The sequence below is a fragment of the Myripristis murdjan genome, chromosome 8 (assembly GCF_902150065.1).
Source record: "Myripristis murdjan chromosome 8, fMyrMur1.1, whole genome shotgun sequence".
Lineage (NCBI taxonomy): Eukaryota > Metazoa > Chordata > Actinopteri > Holocentriformes > Holocentridae > Myripristis > Myripristis murdjan.
In genome coordinates this window covers 32,146,030-32,169,066 of record NC_043987.1, presented here as the reverse complement: position 1 = coordinate 32,169,066, position 23,037 = coordinate 32,146,030, and the positions used below count along the sequence as shown (strand labels likewise).

The 23,037-nt window shown below is 43.2% G+C and overlaps 1 protein-coding gene across 1 annotated transcript in view; it reads left to right on the top strand.

Moving 5' to 3' along the window:
- The first annotated feature begins 17,054 nt into the window (after positions 1-17,054).
- Positions 17,055-23,037, top strand: part of rapgefl1 (Rap guanine nucleotide exchange factor (GEF)-like 1) — a 69,179-nt gene continuing 63,196 nt past the window's right edge. Inside the window, exon 1 of the mRNA XM_030058153.1 lies at positions 17,055-17,060. The gene's annotated coding sequence lies outside the window, so the exon portion shown is untranslated. The remainder of the gene's footprint in view (positions 17,061-23,037) is intronic.

Below are 23,037 nucleotides of genomic sequence, written 5' to 3'. Positions count from 1 at the left end.
TTCAGAAAAGTCCTCTTCAGGGTTACAACATTCAGCGCAGAAAGAATCAGCCTTGTTTATAAAGGATAAAACCAAAAGCCATGAAGGATGATGCCCAGAGCTCAAACAGACTGCTCATATGAAACCTATACAGGTGGCCATGTAGGTGGCAGGTCACGTTAGGTGGGCGGCGCTTTGAGAGTCCAAGACGTGGCTGCAGACGGCGAGGTGTGTGTAACATCAGGACCGAGATAAATGAATGGAAGCATTAAAAAAGTCTTATTAAATGTCATGACAATTGCTACAGAGCCGGGAAAATCTGCTTTTCGTTTCCATGCTTCACACACTCGGACTGTGCCTCAGCAGAGTTTTAAGTTCACCTCATTAACACAGTTGAGACGAGTCCAAGGTCTATTTTTTTTTCTCATTCTTACTGTTCTTATTGTTTCAGTTGTTTATCTCATTGTCAATTCTTACACTTTTACTCTTTAATATAGCTGATTTTACCTTGTTTTTAACTGATACAGCCACGTGTTTTTCTTTTATTGCCATTTGATTTTAATTGGGTCTCTATGTTTTGTATGGACCTCTGCACCATAAAAATAAGGGATCTGGCTCAGTGTGTCCTCTGAAGTTTTAAATTGATTTTAAAGTGACGACGATGATGATGATATGATATAATTATAAGTTATAAAAATGTATTTGATACTAAAATCCTTGTGAAGAGGAAATTTTAAAGTTAAAAATATGAAAGGCTTCCTTTTATAAGTGATTACTGTCCCATCCTCTTTAATTTTCCTTTAAAGTGATGGTTCAGATCCATATCGTGGTATTCACTGCTGTATGTGAGTGTAATAACATCCACCAAGTTTGGTCCATTAACTCTTTTCCTGTCAAGAAAACAAGAACATTTCTGGGAGTGATCTTTTCCAAAGGAGAGGAGGAGAGAGGAGAGGAGAGGAGAGGAGAGGAGAGGAGAGGAGGAGAGGAAAGGGGAAGGGAGGAGAGGAGATGAGAGGAGAGAAGAGAGGGCTTTCTTGTAATTATTCCATTGCAACAAATTTGTGGTTCTCTTACAATTGTTTGTATATGCACATTTTTCAAGAAAGAAAAAAAGCAGTAAAATTTACCATTTAGAGGTTAATTTTCAGTCATTTCTCCCAGGGGAGGCTAAAGTGATGCCCCCTGATGCCAGGGGGCTGAGACAGAGGTTTGGCAGAGAGAGCAGAGAGCAACATCAGGGAGCGTTGTGGGCAGAGATGCTCACTGAGTTTGATGGTGCATCCTGGGGATTCCCCTCCAGCGCCCCGGACTGATGACGGGACACGATCGAAAAATGTTCACTGCCTATTGAATTAGGAAGCTGTTTGATACACGCTGCAAACGTCTAAACCGAAAGTGAAACCTAAGTCTCCCAACTGCAACCTCCAGATGACACAACATAAATGATGCGCAGACCGAGCCACTGAGGCTGCAGTCGTGTCGACATCATAAAAAATCAGCTGAGGGACTGATCTCAGGTGAAGCCAGCGAGCACTTCAGTTTTTCTGGAAATAAAAGTTATTGTGAAACGTCTGCCTGCAGTAAGAAACAGAGACACTGTTTGCTTTAAATGTGTGGGAACTGGCTCTGTTACATTAGTACAGAGACCTGCGCAATGATATTGTCATTCAATTAGATTTTTCAGTTCAGTTTATTTGTGTAACACTTTTCACACAACTGAATGCAACGCAATGTGCCTCACAACATGAACATGATATTTAAAAAGCCACTAAAACCAAACAGATGAAAGGATAAAATGAGAAGTAAAATACCAGATAAATTTTTAATGCAAGACAAATAAGAGGTCGGTGCATACTAACAAGCATGATGCAAGGAAAAAACACAGAGCATACATCCATCTGCAAACACTGCACACACCGAGACAGTAAGCTGAATCACAAGAGAGGAAAATAACAGGAGACTTACCTGTCCGTCTGTGTTTTAATGCTGTGCAGCCGGCGTCTGTGCAGAGGAGAAGCTGCTGCCTGGACTCCCAGTGACGAGCCGGCTGGTTTTATAGCTGCACACCACGTGATTTCTTGTAAACGCTCTAGTAGTCCAGTCATTTTATGAGAAACCCAAGGACAAATTGCAAGAGAAGCAAACTCAACTGATTTTGTATCCTCAGTTTGTCCTGAGTGAGGGAAAAAAAAGTCCCAAGAAATCCCATTGGTGGAAAGTTTTGAAAATCACCTCTATATGACCATATAATACCAAAAAACACTGTTTTTAACATACAGGGGAAAGGGGTTCAAATTTTTTACTTTCAGATATCACTATAAAAATTCACAAGTTGATTACACACACAAAGACAAGAAAAAAATTATTATTATTATTAAAATTATTCTGTTTACACATGCTTATCACACATTATCTGATTTGATATGCGCTAATAAGGAATATAAAGGAATAAATGCCAGAAGAGAAATTTAAACAGTGAATTAAAAGGTTACTAGATATACAGTAACCTTTTAATTCACTGAGAACTTACAGAGAACTTAGAGTTACAATGGCACCGGCCATCAAGATTGCTCTAAATACTGACACTACCAAGGAAGAACACAGTCCATTTACTTCTGAGCCTCTAGAAAAGGGGTGACAGTGTATAAAACTGCCTGTAATTCCTTGACAGTTAATGCCATATTTTTGTTCAAACCCTTTAATTAAAGCTAATAGTCTGCACTTCAATCACGTCTTGATTACATTTCAAATCCACTGTGGTGGTATACAAGAGTAAAATTATGAATATTGTGGTACTGTCCTGATACTTCTGGACCTAACTGTATGTTCAGTAAATTTGCCAAAGTAAAGCTAATTTTAAAGACCAAAAATTTAAGTAAAAACAACACAAAATAGATTGCATTAAAAAAAAAAAAAAAAATCTGACCTCAAAAACATTTGACGCAAACATGCCAATCATTTTGCCAGTTTTTGTGGCCTCAGCTTCCACCTGCTGTACTGCACTAACAGATGCGCTCCTCTTGCAGATGTTCATTTACTGCATTATATACTGTCACTATACTATACTATCATATACTGTTGTCCATTCACATTTCAGAGTGACTGGACAACAAAGTGCGATGTGCAATCTTATGAAGTGCAATAAAAACAAATGCTTTTGCTCCTTGCTCATGGCAGCCAGGGCAGTAATTCCCTGCAGGAGCTCCTTTGGCGGGCGGGCCGGGCGAACACGCCAGAGGTTTACATCGCCTGCGTCCTCCGCTCTGTTGTGTGATCTGCAATAATGACGAGTCGAGAAACCGGTCTGTACTTTTGAAAATTCACTCCTAGTCAGGCATCTGAACCTCGAGTGTTTAATGAGGTACAAAGAAGCCTGGTGTTTAGTCTTTAAATTACACAATAAGGCATACAGGGATTTTTTTTTTTTTTTTTTACGCTTTAATTGCACAGAAACAACAAGGTACATGCTGTTCAGCCCCTCTTACTCTGTGTCACACCGGGCATGTGTGTAATTAAAAGAATAAATGCCAGGCCAGTTGTACCTCGTTTTATATATTCTATAGTATTTTGGATTTTATAATGACTCAGTATGAACCTTTATGTGCTGGTTTAGTGCGTCATATTGAACGTTTGGAAACTGGAGTGGAGCTTTTACTGTACAGAGTGATGACTCAGCTGGAAATACTGTGGCTTTCAGTTTTCATTTATCATAATGCCACGTATGTGTCCTGAACTTTATTAAAGTCCCCTTCCACTCAAAAATGTGTTATTCTTACATTTCTTACACGCTCTCCACTGACTCGTGTCTGTGCAAAATTTGCTATAAGAGACGCGTGTGTGTGTTTGTGTGTGAGCATGCCCAGCTGGATTTGGTGTTTTATTTTGAAAGGAAAAAAAAAAAAAAAAACAAGACCAGCTCAAAGAGGCTGCTTCACATGAACAACATTATTGGAACTAAGAGATTTGCTTAAATATATATATATATATATATATATATATATATATATATATATATATTTACTGTTTTCATGGTTAGATAATAAAATACAGCACAATTTTCATTAGTGTCACACGTTGGGACACTAATGAAGAGAGCCGACCCCCTGAGTGTTTTATTTTCAAAAGATCAGCAAGACCAACTGCAAATGGCTGCATAGGATTAGAAGAAGAAGAAGAAGAAGAAGAAGAAGAAGAAGAAGAAGAAGAAGAAGAAGAAGAAGAAGAAGAAGAAGAAGAAGAAGAAGAAGAAATGGAAACATAAAAATAATCCTAAGAGACGACACACTGGCAGAAAAAGGGAGGGAGTGACAGAGGAGTGTCAGTTTATCAGCAACATTACAGTAAACAGTCAGAGGTCAAAGGTCAGAGGTCACATGACTGATCCTGTTGTTGTTGTTGTTGTTGTTTTTCTGCCCTGTGGACTGGTCACTAAACCCCCCGTAACCATGGCAATCAGCTATTTAGCCTCTGAATGTCTCTCTCTCTCTCTCTCTCTCTCTCTCTCTCTCTCTCTCTCTCTCTCTCTCTCTCTCTCTCTCTCTCTCTCTCCCTCTGTGTGTGTGTGTGTGTATGCATGTGTGTGTGTGTGTGTGTGTGTGCGCTGGACTAAAGCAACAGATTAACAAAGAGACAGATTATGTAACAGTGTTGGTTTAGGAACATGAAATGACTGCTGCTATTGAACAGAGCCCTCTGCTCTCTGATTGGCTCGTTACCTGTGATGTAACACCTCTCTCTCTCACACACACACACACACACACACCCTCCTCTCCCTCTTCATACTCTCTTATTATTCCAGTGTTCGTTCTTTCTTTCTTTCTTTCTTTCTTTCTTTCATGTTTAGTCTCGGCCTTTCTTCTCCTCTCTCATCTCATTAAGGTTCTCCTCCCCCTCTCCCTTCTTTCATCCGGTTTTCCCTTCTTCTCTTTCTCTCTCGAAACCTCTCTCTATCCTTTTTACCCTTTTTTTCTCCTCCTCCTCCTCCACTCCCATCATCCCTTTCTCCCCCTCCTCACCTTCCTCCTCGTCTCCTCCTAATACCACAAACATTAAAATGCTAAAATAGCCTTCCAAAAAGAAAGAAAAAAGAAAAGAAAGAAAAAATTCAATACAAATGTTAAAAATTACTATACCAGTGAATGCTAAACACAAAAACAAACCAAAAAAATGATAATAATTGGCAAAAAATAATAAATGAGACTTTTTTGGTTTTCAAATGGGATTATACGTACCCCTAGTGGTATGTTGGAGTACTGCAGGTATTTTAAAAATATCAGTCATGCATAATTCCAAAAATAATCAGCCCATGCTAAAATAAGTTTAATAAACATATATAAATAATAAATAAAAATAAAAGGAGATGTTTTTGCACTGGTCAGGAGGAACGTGGCTGGAAAAACAAAAAATCAAAGTGGGAACATTATTGGAAAAAGTTTGAGAACCACTGATACACACCGCTCCACATCTGTAATGGAGTCCACTGTGAAAATAAAATTTAAAAAAAAGTAAATTCCACTCAGTTTGTCCCTCACCGCCATTTGTCCTTTCCTTTCTTTCCCTCCTTCCCCCCTCCTTTCCTTCCCTCGCTCCCTTCCTCCCTTTAACCCATTCATGTCTTTCCTCTCCTCCTCCTCCCCCTCCTTCTGTCTGCTCTGCTATTCAGTCATCCTCCTTTTGTTATGACTGCCCATCTGCTCACACACACACACACACACACACACACACACCCCTCCTCTTGTCTATTTTCTTTCTCTTTTTGTTATAACTGGTGTATAGACCCACTAGAATATTACCTCAAATCAGCAACTTGAGGGCGTAAATGACTCATTTGAGGCTACGAGGTAATTAATTGTGCATTTCCTCGCCTCCTCGTCAACACATGCATGGACCGTTTGGATTTAACGCAGCTTTATTTGGATCTTGGGCTGAAATAAGAGGATATTCTTATATCCTCAGCATATCCTTAAAACTCACAACGACGTAATTTGCACCCTTGAATAACGTCATTTGTACCCCGGCGTTACTAATTCCAGGGCACAAATTATTAAAATATTCTCCGAGGGGTCCAGCTCAGCACTGTTTGAATTCGTTATATTTCAAAACGCACATTAGTTCACTTTTGTGCAGTTTGTGTGTTATTCTGTGTTTGTCTGCAGTTTGTATTTTTATGTTAAGTGCAGAGCCCGACATTACGTTACAATGCAGCTCGGTGTATTTTTATTGCATCTCTGGCTTCATAAGACATCATATTTTAGCTCACACTGCTGATCGCTGCCGCTCAGCGAAACAAACACATTTAGGCTGCAGATTAGTCCTCTTATTGGTTTCCTTTAGTTTGGTTGTCTAACTTCCACCCTCCTGTTATGTTCACATTTACTAACATCTTTTATGTTTGAGCTCAATTTAACCCCAGCAGTTTAAACCTCCACAAAATTATTATAACTAAAATTGTTACCAAAGTTTATGTGTCAAGTACTTTATGTTTCTTTGTTGACAACCTAAATAGCCCTTTAAATAAAACATAACCCCTCCCCCACCACCACTTATACATCCAATATTCCTATTACGCCACTATGGAAAAATATGCAAATCACCATAAAATCTCACTGATTGACCTAAAATTGAAAAGAAATATAAATTTTGGGTGTTTTAATGGCTTTATATTATGTCTAAGTACAGATTTTTGTTATTTATAATGCGTTACAAAGTGTGTACAGGACATTGAAAACATATCATCATGTGAATTTCATGTTTACCCGGTAGGAAAAGTCATTAAATATGAAGTAAAAAAAAAAAAAAAATTATGTTAATCATTTATTTAGAGACGTTAAACATTGGCTGGGGTAAAATTGACCCCAAACATAATAGGAGGGTTAACATGAGATTCTCCTGTTATTCGGCCGAGCTGATCTGCACGCCCAGCACGCTGCACGTCACCGAGCATGGAGGTCGGTCCCGGCCAAACATCTCCTCCCACAGCTGTGAAAGACAGAGTGCACATCACCACCAGCTGTGCTGACACGGAGCCTAATAATCCGCTAATAATCTGAATAACAGCCGAGTCAGAGTAATAAATAAAAATGAGTTATTTGTGCTGAAAGGGCTGGCGTGAAGCTTTGATCATCTGTTCATGTTGAAGTCTTCCGTGTCTCTCATGACGCTGTCGAGCTCTGGGACGAGCAGGCGGTCTCAGCCCTTCAGTCCACAGTTACCTGTGCACAGGTGAGGTCAGCCTGCCTGGAGCAGCGCCCCCTGTCAGTAACAGAGGACATCACTGCTCTGTTTGCTCTGCCACCAGTGAGATCTGCAAAGTGCCTCAAAGTGAGTTTCCTCGTTGTTTGAGTTTGATAATGCAATGTATTTCTTTAGCCTCATTTCCAGCTGAGTTAGTGTTCACCTGCTGTTGTTGCCTTTGTTCAGATATTTCTTTAATTTGTTCTGAGCAGTTGAGATCTTTTGTTTGTCACTTAAGAATAATTAAAACTAATTTCTTTGCTGTCCATTTGTTGTAAGTGACCGCCTTTTACTGTCCTTAAAGGGGAAGTTCTTGTGAAAATAAAAACTTTTATTGTGGAACCTGTTGCCTCACTCTCCCTAATCTGGTTACTTCAATTCCAGTATCGGATGTCACTAAGCTCCAGCCCTCGCACCAATTAGGTTACACCAAACAGTGCAGTGCAGTCCTCTTATTGGTTTCCTTTAGTTTGGTTGTCTATCTTTAACCCTCCTGTTATGTTCACATTTACTAACATCTTTTATGTTTGAGCTCAATTTGGCCCCAGCAGTTTAAACCTCCACAAAATTATTATAACTAAAATTGTTAGCAAAGTTTATGTATCAGGTACTTTATGTTTCTTTGTTGACGACCTAAATAGCTCTTTAAATAAAGATTTCATGTAATCTGGTGTTTCTCTCTGGTTGGAATAAATCTATTCTTTCTGCTCATCAGGTGATGGGACGGGTTTCCGGGAGGGTCAGAAACACAACCGGCTCTGTGGCTGATTGAACGCCTCTGCGGGCTAAACCTCAGCTCCTCAGGGAACACCTGCTCACCTGATGGGCTGTGTAATCCCTGACAAAAAAAAAAAAAAAAATCTGCCTCTGTTCTTTGTTCTTTCCTCTCTGCTCTGCCTTGGAGCTCCTCCATCCTTCATGGCTCTTGATGTCGTTGTTCTCTCCTGAATCGATCTGTGTTTGTTGGTGGATAAAAATCTCACATGTACTTCACTTTGGATGAATGTGCCAAATGTGACGTGTAAATTGTAAATTAAAAGTTGTCAGAAAAGGTGAACAAAGCCGGGATGCACCTGTTCATCGAGCAAATCGAAAAAGCTGCTGGGAAAAGTCTGCAGGCTTCCTGTTACAAGAATAAAAGTCCCTGTGTTCCAAACCGCATACTTCTGCTTTTTACTTTTAGTATGTACTACAGCTGCCCTTACAAAGTATGCAGTGTAGTATGCAGTATGCATGCGTATGCATACTATTGGGACACACTACATACATCATCCCTGACCTTTGACCCTTTTGCTCACTTCCGTCCGTCGCTCCACATTTGAATGTTGTTGTCAAAATGGCGGTGCTGTTTCATACTGCGCTGTCCTCTGTCATGTTTCTGATCTTCTGTCTTCCTGTCGCTGCTGCTGTACCTGAGCCAGGTGTGTGTGTTGTCTTCTGTATGTGGGCGTGGCTTGTACATGCAGCTCAGTCAGTGTGGCATAATGTCTGCTGTGCAAAGGATTGTGGGTCAGAATGGCCGGAGCAGCATGCTGACATGCATACTGCGAAATCTGACCGGATGTAGTAGAACATCCTGGTACTCTTGGCATACTGCATCTGACATACTATGTACTGGGACATACTCATTCTTTTTTTTTTTTTTTTTTGCATACTAAATAGTATGGTAGTATGGGTACTGGAACGCAGTTACACTCTGATGGACGACCTGATGGGGGCGCCACCGCCGTCCAACACGACTTTGCCTGGATTATATTTAGATTTCATGCAGATTAGACGCTTCCCAGCAGGCAGAACCACTTTGAGTATTTAAAAAAAAAAAAAAAAGAAAAAAAAAGAAAAAACTTGTAAATGTACTTGTAAATGTTGTAGTTGATTATTTGAATGTTTTAACTGAGTGAGGCTCTGAGTGTTGAAACTGTAAATAAAGTGTCTTGAATGGGATTTTTGCCACCCAAACTAACCCCGCCCACTTCCCACCTCTGTTTCCATTGTTCCTTTTTGTTTATTTATTCAAACTTTATTCTGATGTTGATCTTTCCTCTTGTTGTTGTTGTTGTTGTTGTTGTTGTTGTTTTTCTCTGAATGAAATAAACAGACTGAGGTCTTGAATATTTGTTTCAGTCGTGGCGTGTGACTGTGTAACTGGCTGTGTATGGTGTGTGTGTTGTGAAAGTGTGTGTAACTGCTCGGTGTTTGTAACAGAGTAATAAATCAGATAATTAATCAATCAGTTATCATAAGTCAATCAGTCAATCAGAGTATTTTGGATATAACTGAGCAAACAGAGCAGGAGAGCTTTGTCTGGTTGTTGTTGTGAGGCTCACATTCTGTCTGTCTCTCAGTCTCACTCTCTCTCACACACACACACACACACACACACACACACACACACACACACAGGCTCTCTCTGCTTGTGTGTGTCCCATTGTCACTGCCACAGCGACCCACAAAGCAGCCAGATGATGTCACCAGTGTAACCCCCCCATCCCCCGCACTAATACCCCTCCCCCCTGTGTGAGTGTGTGTGAGTGTGTATCTGTGTGAGTGTGTGTGTGTGTGTGTCTCCTGTCATTGAGCAAATGACTGATTCATTATGCATGTTAGTCAGTGCCACAAAGCAGGCATTGGCAAATCACATGTGTTTGCTTGTGTGTGTGTGTGCGCGTGCGGGCACGTGTGTGTGTGTGTGCGCGTGTGCACGTATGTGTGTGGGAGTGTGTGTGTGTGTGTGTGTGTGAGTCTGTATGTCTCTTTCTATGCAGTGAAAAATCATTTGTTAGATAATGACGTATGTAGATCTGCTGGTGTGGATTTTTTTTTCTGACACACACACACACACACAAACACACACAACATGCTGCTGTGTTACAGCGGTTCATATGAATGTTGGAGTGTGTGTGAATTGGAATTACTGACACAAATCCTTGCATCCTGCCAACTGCCGGCATCACTGCGATGACATCACACCTGCTGACATCACTGTGATGTCAGCAGCCACTCGCTCGGAAACTTTATCGACAGCCTCGTTCGGCTCAGAGCGTCACTCTGCGCTCCTTTAACCAGAAAAAATCATAACGTGACCATAACTTTGTTTTATTGTCCAACAGTTCAATCAAACGCGGTGGAACGTGTCTGAATGTTCTCCACAAAAACAAGAGAACGTGTAATTAAAACCACAGGTGCCCCTTTTCCACCAAAAAGAACCCGGTGCTGGTTCGGTGCTGGTGCTAGAGCCGGTGCTTCACTGGTTCCAACAAAGAACCGGTTTGCTTTTCCACCGGCCGAGAGCCAAGTCAGAGCCACGTCATGACGTCATCATAAAACGTGATCAGGTGGGTGTGCGAGACGCTCGCTCGGAATCACAGTAACCAACATGGACGACAAACGGACGTAGCGATGCAAATACTGCTCATGTCTTTAAGCCTACATTGCGATCCAGAGGCAAAAAACGCAATAATTGCTGCCTATCTGTCGTATTTGTGGTCGGAACAAACGACGACTACGTTTGAGGAGAGAGGTAATTATCGAAGAGCGGTCTGTAGCCCCGCCCACCAATGACGTGGTGGGTCGCGTCATCGGTTCTTTCTCTGGCTCCTGTTTAGCCCCTGCTCCAAGTTGGTGCTTGCCTGGAACCGATTTGGAACCAGTTTGGCCGTTGAACCTGACGAGCTCAGCTGAGGCACCGACACGCTTCGTTCCACCAGAGCTCTGCTGCAGATAAAACCAAACCTGGTTCAGTATTAAAGCAACTGCAGTGATTTGATCATAAACAGAATAATGAAACCAGACGGTGATGGTCACTTACCAAAACGACAACGTGACCAAATGAACGTTTGAGCCTGAAATAACAGCTTGCAGGCTGCTGGAGCCGAGGAGGCATAACAGTGAAGAAAAAAGGACATTATCCTTCATCCAACCAGAACATTACGTTACGATGAGAAACACCTGTGATGTGTAGCGTATCTTATGTTATGTAGAAGAAGAAGAAGAAGAAGAAGAAGAAGTAGAAAGCACCCAGGGTGTTGTTTCTGGTCTCTCTTGACTTGTTTGTTCTTTTTCTTTGCGTGTAAAGACTGAAAGCGACGCAGAAATCCTTTACAGTGTAGATGAAGCTGATGCTCACATGTGGCCACTAGAGGGAGCCTGACTGTGCAGAGCTGTTCTGTTTCACTGCTCCTTTCATTTCCATGCAGGGAGTCTGAAACTGTGTCAGTAACAACCTGACATGTCCCACCACACTGCGTCCCACTGTGTGTGTGTGTGTGTGTGTGTGTGTGTGTGTGTGTGTGTGTGTGTGTGTCCATGTTTACCAAGGTGAGTCATGTGTCCGTCCGTCATTTGAGCCGGGAGTGACTGACTTAGTGTGCGCTGTAGTAAACTACTAATCTGTCACCCTGGCGATGTTTCACACACACACACACACACACACACACACACACACACACACACACACACACACACACACACACACACACACACACACACACTTGACTCCTCAGGCCAGCTACACAAGCTTCATTGATGCTTTGGACAGTAGTAAACACACACAAAGAAAAACACACTCCATCTTGACCTTTTGCTCTCTCAGACACACACACACACACAGATAGATGGTGTTATGTAACAGAGTGTTTTGCTGTCCTGTTGTTGTTGTTCAGTGACATTAAAGATGACTAAGCCGTCGTCTTGCTGCGATATTCCACTTCCTGTTCCTCACAGGCTCGAGCTCAACATTTATCAACTCACTGACACTCACTGGCACTGAGACTCACTGAGACTGAGACTCACTGACACTGAGACTTACTGACACTCACTGACACTGACACTCACTGACACTCACTGACACTGAGACTTACTGACACTCACTGACACTGAGACTTACTGACACTCACTGACACTCACTGACACTGACACTCACTGACACTCACTGAGACTCACTGACACTGACACTCACTGACACTCACTGACACTGAGACTCACTGACACTCACTGACACTGAGACTCACTGAAACTCACTGACACTGACACTCACTGACACTCACTGACACTGAGACTCACTGACACTCACTGACACTCACTGACACTGAGACTCACTGACACTCACTGACACTCATTGACACTGACACTTACTGACACTGAGACTCACTGACACTCACTGACACTCACTGACACTCACTGCACTGACACTCACTGACACTCACTGACACTGAGACTCACTGAGACTCACTCACACTCACTGACACTGACACTCACTGACACTCATTGACACTCATTGACACTGACACTCACTGACACTCACTGACACTGACTGACACTCACTGACACTGAGACTCACTGACACTCAGACTCACTGACACTCACTGACACTCACTGACATTCACTGACACTAACTGACACTCACTGACACTCATTGACACTGACACTCACTGACACTCACTGACACTCATTGACACTGACACTCACTGACACTCATTGACACTGATACTCACTGACACTCACTGACACTCACTGACACTCACTGACACTCATTGACACTGATACTCACTGACACTGACACTCACTGACACTCACTGACACTCATTGACACTGATACTCACTGACACTCACTGACACTGACACTCACTGACACTCAGAGTCTCACTGACACTCACTGACACTGACACTCACTGACACTCACTGACACTCACTGAGACTGACACTCACTGACACTCACTGACACTCACTGACACTGAGACTCACTGAGACTCACTGACACTGAGACTCACTGACACTCACTGACACTGACACTCACTGACACTCACTGACACTCATTGACACTGATACTCACTGACACTCACTGACACTGACACTCACTGACACTCACTGACACTCACTGACAATCACTGACACTCACTGACAATCACTGACACTGACACTCACTGACACTCACTGACACTCACTGACACTCTCTGAGACTCACTGACACTCACTGAGACTGACTCTCACTGACACTCACTGACACTGACACTCTCTGAGACTCACTGACACTGATACTCACTGACACTCACTGACACTGACACTCACTGACACTCACTGACAATCACTGACACTCACTGACAATCACTGACACTGACACTCACTGACACTCACTGAGACTGACACTCACTGACACTCACTGACACTGACACTCTCTGAGACTCACTGACACTCACTGACACTGACACTCACTGAGACTGACTCTCACTGACACTCACTGACACTGACACTCTCTGAGACTCACTGACACTCACTGACACTCACTGACACTGATACTCACTGACACTCACTGACACTGACACTCACTGACACTCAGAGTCTCACTGACACTCACTGACACTGACACTCACTGACACTCACTGACACTCACTGAGACTGACACTCACTGACACTCACTGACACTGACACTCTCTGAGACTCACTGACACTCACTGACACTGAGACTCACTGACACTCACTGACACTGACACTCACTGACACTCACTGACACTCATTGACACTGATACTCACTGACACTCACTGACACTGACACTCACTGACAATCACTGACACTCACTGACAATCACTGACACTCACTGACACTCACTGACACTCTCTGAGACTCACTGACACTCACTGACACTCACTGACACTCACTGACACTCTCTGAGACTCACTGACACTCACTGAGACTGACTCTCACTGACACTCACTGACACTGACACTCTCTGAGACTCACTGACACTGATACTCACTGACACTCACTGACACTGACACTCACTGACACTCACTGACAATCACTGACACTCACTGACAATCACTGACACTGACACTCACTGACACTCACTGACACTCACTGAGACTGACACTCACTGACACTCACTGACACTGACACTCTCTGAGACTCACTGACACTCACTGACACTGACACTCACTGAGACTGACTCTCACTGACACTCACTGACACTGACACTCACTGACACTGACTCTCACTGACACTGAGACTCACTGACACTCACTGACACTCACTGACACTGACACTCACTGAGACTGACTCTCACTGACACTCACTGACACTCACTGACACTGACACTCACTGACACTGACTCTCACTGACACTCACTGACACTGACACTCACTGACACTGACTCTCACTGACACTCACTGACACTGACACTCACTGACACTGACTCTCACTGACACTCACTGACACTGACACTCACTGACACTGACACTCACTGACACTGACACTCACTGACACTCACTGACACTGACACTCACTGAGACTGACTCTCACTGACACTCACTGACACTCACTGACACTGACACTCACTGACACTGACTCTCACTGACACTCACTGACACTGACACTCTCTGAGACTCACTGACACTCACTGACACTCACTGACACTCACTGAGACTGACACTTTCTGAGACTCACTGACACTGACACTCACTGACACTCACTGAATGTCCCAGGTTTCCACAAACACTTTGGGACAATAGCAGCATCACAGAAATCACTTATTGTGGCAACAGCACACACTCGCGCACACACACACACACACACACACACACACACACACACACACACCAAAGCTTCAGTTTCAGGGCGTTTTGGACAGTGTTATAAAAGTCTTCAGTGAATCAGACGCCGGTGTAACGACGAGTCTGATGATTGAGGTCTAAACTACACACACACACACACACACACACACATGACAAGAAGAAAACAGGCACTGAGTGGCTTGTACTTATATGACGTTCACTGATTATAATGTTTATGCATCATTTAGCTGATCCAGGGTTTCCCACATGTTTCCCTTCACTCTGTATGTGAGGACCTCCCCTCACTGCGTTTTACTGCCATATATTTCACTCCTCATGACAGTTTATATTCCCTTAATATCCAAGTATGACTGGTTCACGCCGGCTATATTTAGGCTCCCGCAGACAAAACCTAGGCAGAGAGGAAGTGCAGGCAGCAGCGTGACCGCTTCTATGATTAGTCCGTGTTCAGCCCAGCCCGACGCTTCACACCCAGAAACCGTCAGCCTCGTCAAAAACATTGACGGCTTTGACTTCCGGAAACCAAATTTTTGTCGCCGCCGCGTTCTTCAAAGATGCTGAGCTGGCATTTTTAGGACACACGTTGTCACTTCGGAAGCAGATAACCCTCCATGTGGTGAAGCTGGAGGGGAACACCAAGTGGTTTCTTCACATTTCAGTACTGGATTTCCACAATTTTTCTGTTTTACTGGCATATTTTATTTTTCTATTTTCACATTAACAGCCATGCCCCCCCAAAAACCCCAATAAAGATGGAGTCGGCGCAAGGGTGGCTAACCAGGAATAATCCCGTTCCTATGATTCCTATGAAGGCTGCCAAAGTTTCACAGAAGTGTTGTATATTTTTCTAAGATGATATGTGATCTTTTTCAAAAGGAATACACGCGTTCATTTCCAAAGACCATGTTGTCAGTGAGAGGAGGGGAATCAGATTTCCGTGTCACTGCTGTGCATTTCCTGGCCACACAGAAAGGCAGTTTTCAAAAATGTAATTTGGGATTTGGTTAAAGATTTAACTGAACTAAACATTTACTGATTTCTCCATATCAGTAAATGCAGGTAAAGTTATTTTACGGCCCAAGTTCATGACATGAGACGTCTTTTTTCATCACAATTCTCCAACAGGTGTGAGTTCGTTTTGTCTCAGAGGTGTTTTTGGTGACACTCCTTTCCATATTTTAATGATTTTAATTTTTACCAATGCTGTTTTCTTGTAATTTTTTTTTTTTTTTTTTTTTTTTTTTTAAATGCAAGGTCATTCATTTCCCAACCAAACTCAAACCAGCAACCTTCCCAACAGGCTAATCCCCAGTGTCCAAGGAGCTAAAAGGAGATGAAATACACAGATTAAGATTAATCCAGCACAAATTAACTTCTCTTAAAACCACAATCTTTTTTTTAATTTCCAAGATGTGCATTTCAGATCCACATGATCCACTGTGCAAATCAGACAGCTTCGGAGTTTCTGTAAGGTTTATTTATTTATTTATTTATTTATTTATTTTCACTTTGACAGAGTTAGGCTAACGACTCCCACAGACTTCAAGTGTTTGTGCTAAGCTAACAGGAAATGCTGCCCATAGAAATTGAACCAGTGGACGCACAGAGGTGGAAATGGGATTAAACATCTGCTCTCAGTCTGGGGAAAAAGTTGGAAAAAGCGGATTTTGCCCGGAACGTTGGCGCGTTTCCTTTAAGGTTTTGGTTTTGGTGCAGTAAAGCATGGATATGGTTCATCATTTATGTTATTTATGTTTTGAGGTGTAATGCTCCTTTAAGCTGCAGTTTGTTGACAGCAGCCAGATGTGAGGTCGATGTGTCTGATATGAAAAACTGATCTCAGGGAGGCGGACCTGACCGGGATTTGCCGATTTCCAGGATGCGGTCCATCACTCACAGGGACCTCCGGGAGAGAGGGCATGTCTGGAAAGGCAGACAAAATATACATCATACATACAAGACGCACACACACACACAGACATACACACACATACACACACTCTCTCTCTGTGTAGCTCTATGTAGCCCCAAGCTAGCGTTAGCTCATAGCATCTGCTGGTTATTGATTTCCAGTAATTTCACATGAGCCAGTATTGACCTGTGTGTGTACACGTCCACTGACACACAGCCAACATGATGGATACTGGCCTGGGGTCTGTGTGTGTGTGTGTGTGTGTGTGTGTGATAATGGCCCACAGGGTTAGGTCAGAGTTGAATGGCGACTCTGTGATTCAATAGCAACCAGCAAGCGCAGCATATAGACAGAGAGAGAGAGAGAGGTGGGCGAGAGACAGTGGCAGAGTAAGAGGAGAGAGAGAGAATGGATGTTTGTGTGTATGTCGCTCTGTCATTGCAAGACTTGCTGTGTAAACAGAACGACAGAGAGATGAGCTCATCTCAAATGAGACAAGAAGACAATCAGACAGATTGTGTGTGTGTGTGTGTGTGTGTGTGTGTGTGTGTGTGTGTGTGTGTGTGTGAGTGAGTGTGTGGGTGTGCGGGAGGAGGTTCTCCATCTCAACTATGTGTTAATGGAGATGCATAGTGAACCTCTCCTCCTCTCTCCTCCTTCTCTCCTCTCCTTTCTGCTCTTCTAACATTTATGTGCCACAGAGTTTGACATAATTACAGATCACTACAACTGCATTTCAACTCTATAATAATAATAAAACTATAATTTAGAATATCTCTAATTACGTTATGGCTCGGCAGAATGAGAGTTAGAGACGTATCCAGTCTGAGATATCTCTAATCCAACTTCATTTCAAGATATCTACAACTTGATTATAGATTATCTTAGATTGTGCTGTCGTTGTTATTGTGATGAGTCAAAACGTCATTTAAGATAAAAAAAAAAAAAAAAAAAAACAGGACAACATGGACATAAGACAGATATCTTGATTTGGACTGTTACTGATATGTTAAACAGGACTTGCCAAGAATTGTTATTGATGTCTGCAGTGTGAATTAAAAATATCTGCAGCTGAACTGGAGATATCTGTAATTTAGACACCTCTCCTATGTGAATGGTAGAAGTAATTTGAAGTACACTAAAAAAAATATTTAAAGATAGCTAAAATGAGTGTTTTTTTTTTTTTTTTTTTTAAAGCTGCGGTAAGTGAATTCTGACCACTAGAGGGCGTTGTGGGCTCAAACTCTGTTTTCTAACCCGTCTTGCTTCTGGGTTCAAGGCAGCTTGGTGGTACAAAACCGAAAAGCTCCTGTTGGATTATTTGGATTATTTTGTCTCTGAGCTCCGGTTTGAAAATGCGGTGAAGCTGCAGACCTTCGGCTACAAGGTGGCGCTGCTTTCAATGAACTTTCTCTGTGGCCGCCGATCTGAGATTTGGATCTGTTCATCTGCAGAATGGGACGTTTCAGAGACGCTTTGGACAAGGCCAAAGAGGCGAGGAGGTGAAGAAGAGGAGGAGCTTGTTTAGAAATATATAATAATAATATAAAGATCAAACCAGGAAATAACAAAACAGGCTGTGCTGTAAATTGACTGGTGGAAAGAAAACCTGCAGTTATGACCGTCACATTGTCATTTTACTGTAAATAAATAAATAAAAATGCATGTGGCTTTCATTAGAGTTTTTAAGTCAAAATGAATCGTAATTATACCATGAATGGATGGATGGATGGATGGATGGATGAGTATCCAGTCCCACTAACACGTGTTCAGATGTTTGTACTTCCTCGTCTTCATCCTCCTCCTCTGACATCTGATGCTCGCATGCCGTGAGGAGTCAGATCATGGAGCGGGTGTCGCCTTACAGGGACATGTGTTTAACAGGAGGAGAGGATGCTCAGCATGTGTGTGTGTGTGTGTGTGTGTGTAATATGAACTAGTGATTATTGACTGACATGCTGAATGGCTCCAACACATCTGTTAGTGAAGGCAGCCGTGCATGCAGGAGCAACCATTAAAGGAACATCCATCCACCTGTGTGTGCGAATGTAACCACACAGCTGAATGTGTGTTATCAGCCTTTATCACTCCCACAGGTATGGGTTAAGGCTCATTTATGCTCAACATTAAATACAGATATGGATATTGATCAAGCTTTCTGTCTGTACTTTGTGTTCATTTTGTCCGTATTTGCGCAGGTTTTCAGGAAGCTTACGGTTATGGACGAAACAGAGCAGCACCGCAGGAAATTGTGGCGGCAGCACAGCCGATAGTTCAAAATAGACCAGACTATGAGCAAGACAAGAAGAAGAAATTTTAAAAATACATAATATTAGAGAAAAGAATTGTCCGTACTCCTGTGGTGATACGTTTTAAGACCTCACAGACCGCCATCCTCCTGTGGTGATGCGTTTAATGACCTCACAGACCACTGTTCTCCTGTGACGATGCGTTTAATGACCTCACAGACCAATGTTCTCCTGTGGCGATTCGTTTAATGACCTCACAGACCACTGTTCTCCTGTGGCGATTTGTTTAATGACCTCACAGACCACTGTTCTCCTGTGGTAATGCGTTTAATGACCTCAAAGACCACTGTTCTCCTGTGGTGATGTGTTTAATGGCCTCACAGACCACCCTCCTCCTGTGGTGATGTGGTCAATGACCTCACAGACCACCGTACTCCTGTGGTGATGCGTTTTAAGACCTCACAGACCTCCAGCATCCATAACGCCGCCTCCTCTTCTGCCTCTTTGTAGCAGCTCCATTATGACGATCTCCTCCACCATCACCATGTTTGCTGCTGTCAGAAACTTTTGACTTTGCGCTGCCCTCTAGTGGATTTATTGCAGAACATCCATGCCTACGTGAAGGGAGCATGGAAGCACATGGGCAGTGACGGCTACATCGTTTGAAATGGACAGATTTATTTTTCTATGTAAAGAGAGCATAAAAGAGCCTTTACGCAGCTTCCCACTGCACCTTTTAGTAGGTTGTCATCACTTATTCCTATCAGTCCATCTTAACCAATCAGATGGCACCCTGGAGCCAGACGTACCGTGATGTAACATAAAGACGAATGAAGGAGGTGGTTGCAGGGTGGAGGCATTAGTCAGACACACCTTCATTCCACACACCTGAGATCGAGTCCTGACTTTAGCCATTAAACGTTAACGGACGTTAACCTAACATCAGCAAACAATGTGTTAAGTTTGCTAAAGTGAGCCATTACCTTTTCCTAAACTTCATTGTCATGACTAACCCTTCCCTAACCACAACTAAGATCCTTCCCTAACCTCAACCAAGACCCTTTCCTAACCTCAACCAAGACCCTTACCTAACCTCAACCAGGACCCTTCCCTAACCACAACCAAGACCCTTTCCTAACCTCAACCAAGACCCTTCCCTAAACTCAACCAAGACCCTTTCCTAACCTCAACCAAGACCCTTACCTGACCTCAACCAAGACCCTTTCCTAACCTCAACCAAGACCCTTTCCTAACCTCAACCAGGACCCTTCCCTAACCACAACCAAGACCCTTTCCTAACCTCAACCAAGACCCTTCCCTAAACTCAACCAAGACCCTTTCCTAACCTCAACCAAGACCCTTCCCTAAACTCAACCAAGACCCTTTCCTAACCTCAACCAAGACCATTCCCTAACCTCAACCAAGACCCTTACCTGACCTCAACCAAGACCCTTCCCTAACCTCAACCAAGACCCATTCCTAACCTCAACCAAGACCCTTCCCTAACCTCAACCAAGACCTGTTCCTAACCTCAACCAAGACCCTTCCCTAAACTCAACCAAGACCCTTCCCTAACCTCAACCAAGACCCATTCCTAACCTCAACCAAGACCCTTCCCTAACCTCAACCAAGATCCTTCCCTAACCTCAACTAAGACCCTTCCCTAACCTCAACCAGGATCCTTCCCTAACCTCAATCAAGACCCTTTCCCAACCACAACCAAGACCCTTCCCTAACCTCAACCAAGACCCTTCCCTAACCTCAACCAGGACCCTTCCCTAACCACAACCAAGACCCTTTCCTAACCTCAACCAAGACCCTTCCCTAAACTCAACCAAGACCTGTTCCTAACCTCAACCAAGACCCTTCCCTAACCTCAACCAAGACCCTTTCCTAACCTCAACCAAGACCCTTACCTGACCTCAACCAAGACCCTTTCCTAACCTCAACCAAGACCCTTACCTGACCTCAACCAAGACCCTTCCCTAACCTCAACCAGGACCCATTCCTAACCTCAACCAAGACCCTTCCCTAACCTCAACCAAGACCTGTTCCTAACCTCAACCAAGACCCTTCCCTAAACTCAACCAAGACCCTTCCCTAACCTCAACCAAGACCCTTCCCTAACCTCAACCAAGACCCTTTCCTTACCTCAACCAAGACCCTTACCTGACCTCAACCAAGACCCTTTCCTAACCTCAACCAAGACCCTTACCTGACCTCAACCAAGACCCTTCCCTAACCTCAACCAGGACCCATTCCTAACCTCAACCAAGACCCTTCCCTAACCTCAACCAAGACCTGTTCCTAACCTCAACCAAGACCCTTCCCTAAACTCAACCAAGACCCTTCCCTAACCTCAACCAAGACCCATTCATAACCTCAACCAAGACCCTTCCCTAACCTCAACCAAGATCCTTCCCTAACCTCAACCAAGACCCTTCCCTAACCTCAACCAGGATCCTTCCCTAACCTCAATCAAGACCCTTTCCCAACCACAACCAAGACCCTTCCCTAACCTCAACCAAGACCCTTCCCTAACCTCAACCAGGACCCTTCCCTAACCACAACCAAGACCCTTTCCTAACCTCAACCAAGACCCTTCCCTAAACTCAACCAAGACCTGTTCCTAACCTCAACCAAGACCCTTCCCTAACCTCAACCAAGACCCTTTCCTAACCTCAACCAAGACCCTTACCTGACCTCAACCAAGACCCTTTCCTAACCTCAACCAAGACCCTTACCTGACCTCAACCAAGACCCTTCCCTAACCTCAACCAAGACCCATTCCTAACCTCAACCAAGACCCTTCCCTAACCTCAACCAAGATCCTTCCCTAACCTCAACCAAGACTCTTCCCTAACCTCAACCAGGATCCTTCCCTAACCTCAATCAAGACCCTTTCCCAACCACAACCAAGACCCTTCCCTAACCTCAACCAAGTAGCTAATGAAAGCTTAGCTAAGTGTCTACAGCTGAAGTTTGAGTGGTTAAGAGTGACTAATGATGAGAATCTTTGATTGCGGCCTCCGACCCACGGGAAGCTGAAACAGGAAACTGTCAGTCGCATCAGGTGCACCGCTCACAGAGCTGAAATGATCGAGGATGAAAACAAGACTTTTTTCTTTACACCGGCTACACTCTCCATTCCCCAAATTTGGCTTAAAAAATAGCTTTTAATTTGAAAAGTGTCTGTTTGTGCCTGCGCCAGATTTCTCCTGGGTCGTAAAAGAGTGAAAACATGTTTGTCCTGTACACAAGACTCACTTTTGTCGGCTAAAACCTGAGAGAAAATCTGCACACTAGATAATGCTCCCATAAAAATGTATTGGTATACCACTTTGTGATATTTCGGGTGGAAGCCAATGTCTGAATAAAGCGCTTTCACCAGAAAGAAATGTTCATCGAAGCAATATCTACCATGTGGACATTTACTTTTTATTTATTTAATATTCATTTTAAAAAAGGCTATGAGCAAATTATCAAGAAAAGACCCCAGAATTAGCAAGAAGTTAGCAATGTAATATTATTTAGAAAAGAATAGTAACCAAATTCTACACTGATTCAGTCACATTTTTAGAGAAAATAACTTTAGAGAAAATAACAATGCTGCGACTACAAATGAATACAACTTTATTTTTTATTTTGTAGGTTTAGTGGAAGAGGAAGATGAAGGAGAGGAGAGCAAATTACAGCAGAGCAGAGTGATAAGAGGAGAGAGGAAGATGATGAGAGATGAAGATGATTAGTAGACTAAATGTGTGTGTGTGTGTGTGTGTGTGTGTGTGTGTGTGTGTAACAAGATCTACTGTGTGTTTACTCTCTAACTCAGCTCTCTAGTTGCACTGCCTTCTTGTCACACTTTGTTGTGGTTATGAAACCATGACAGCACAATGACAAGGTTACCACACAGCCACACACACACACACACACACAGCATAATCCAGGCTAATATGTCTATAGGAGCAGAAAGATAGTGGACATGTTACACACACGTCAATAATCGTTCATGTCAGCCTACTGGAAATCGACATCAACGGCATGTGGACACACACACACACACACACACACACACACACATTCTCACACATACAC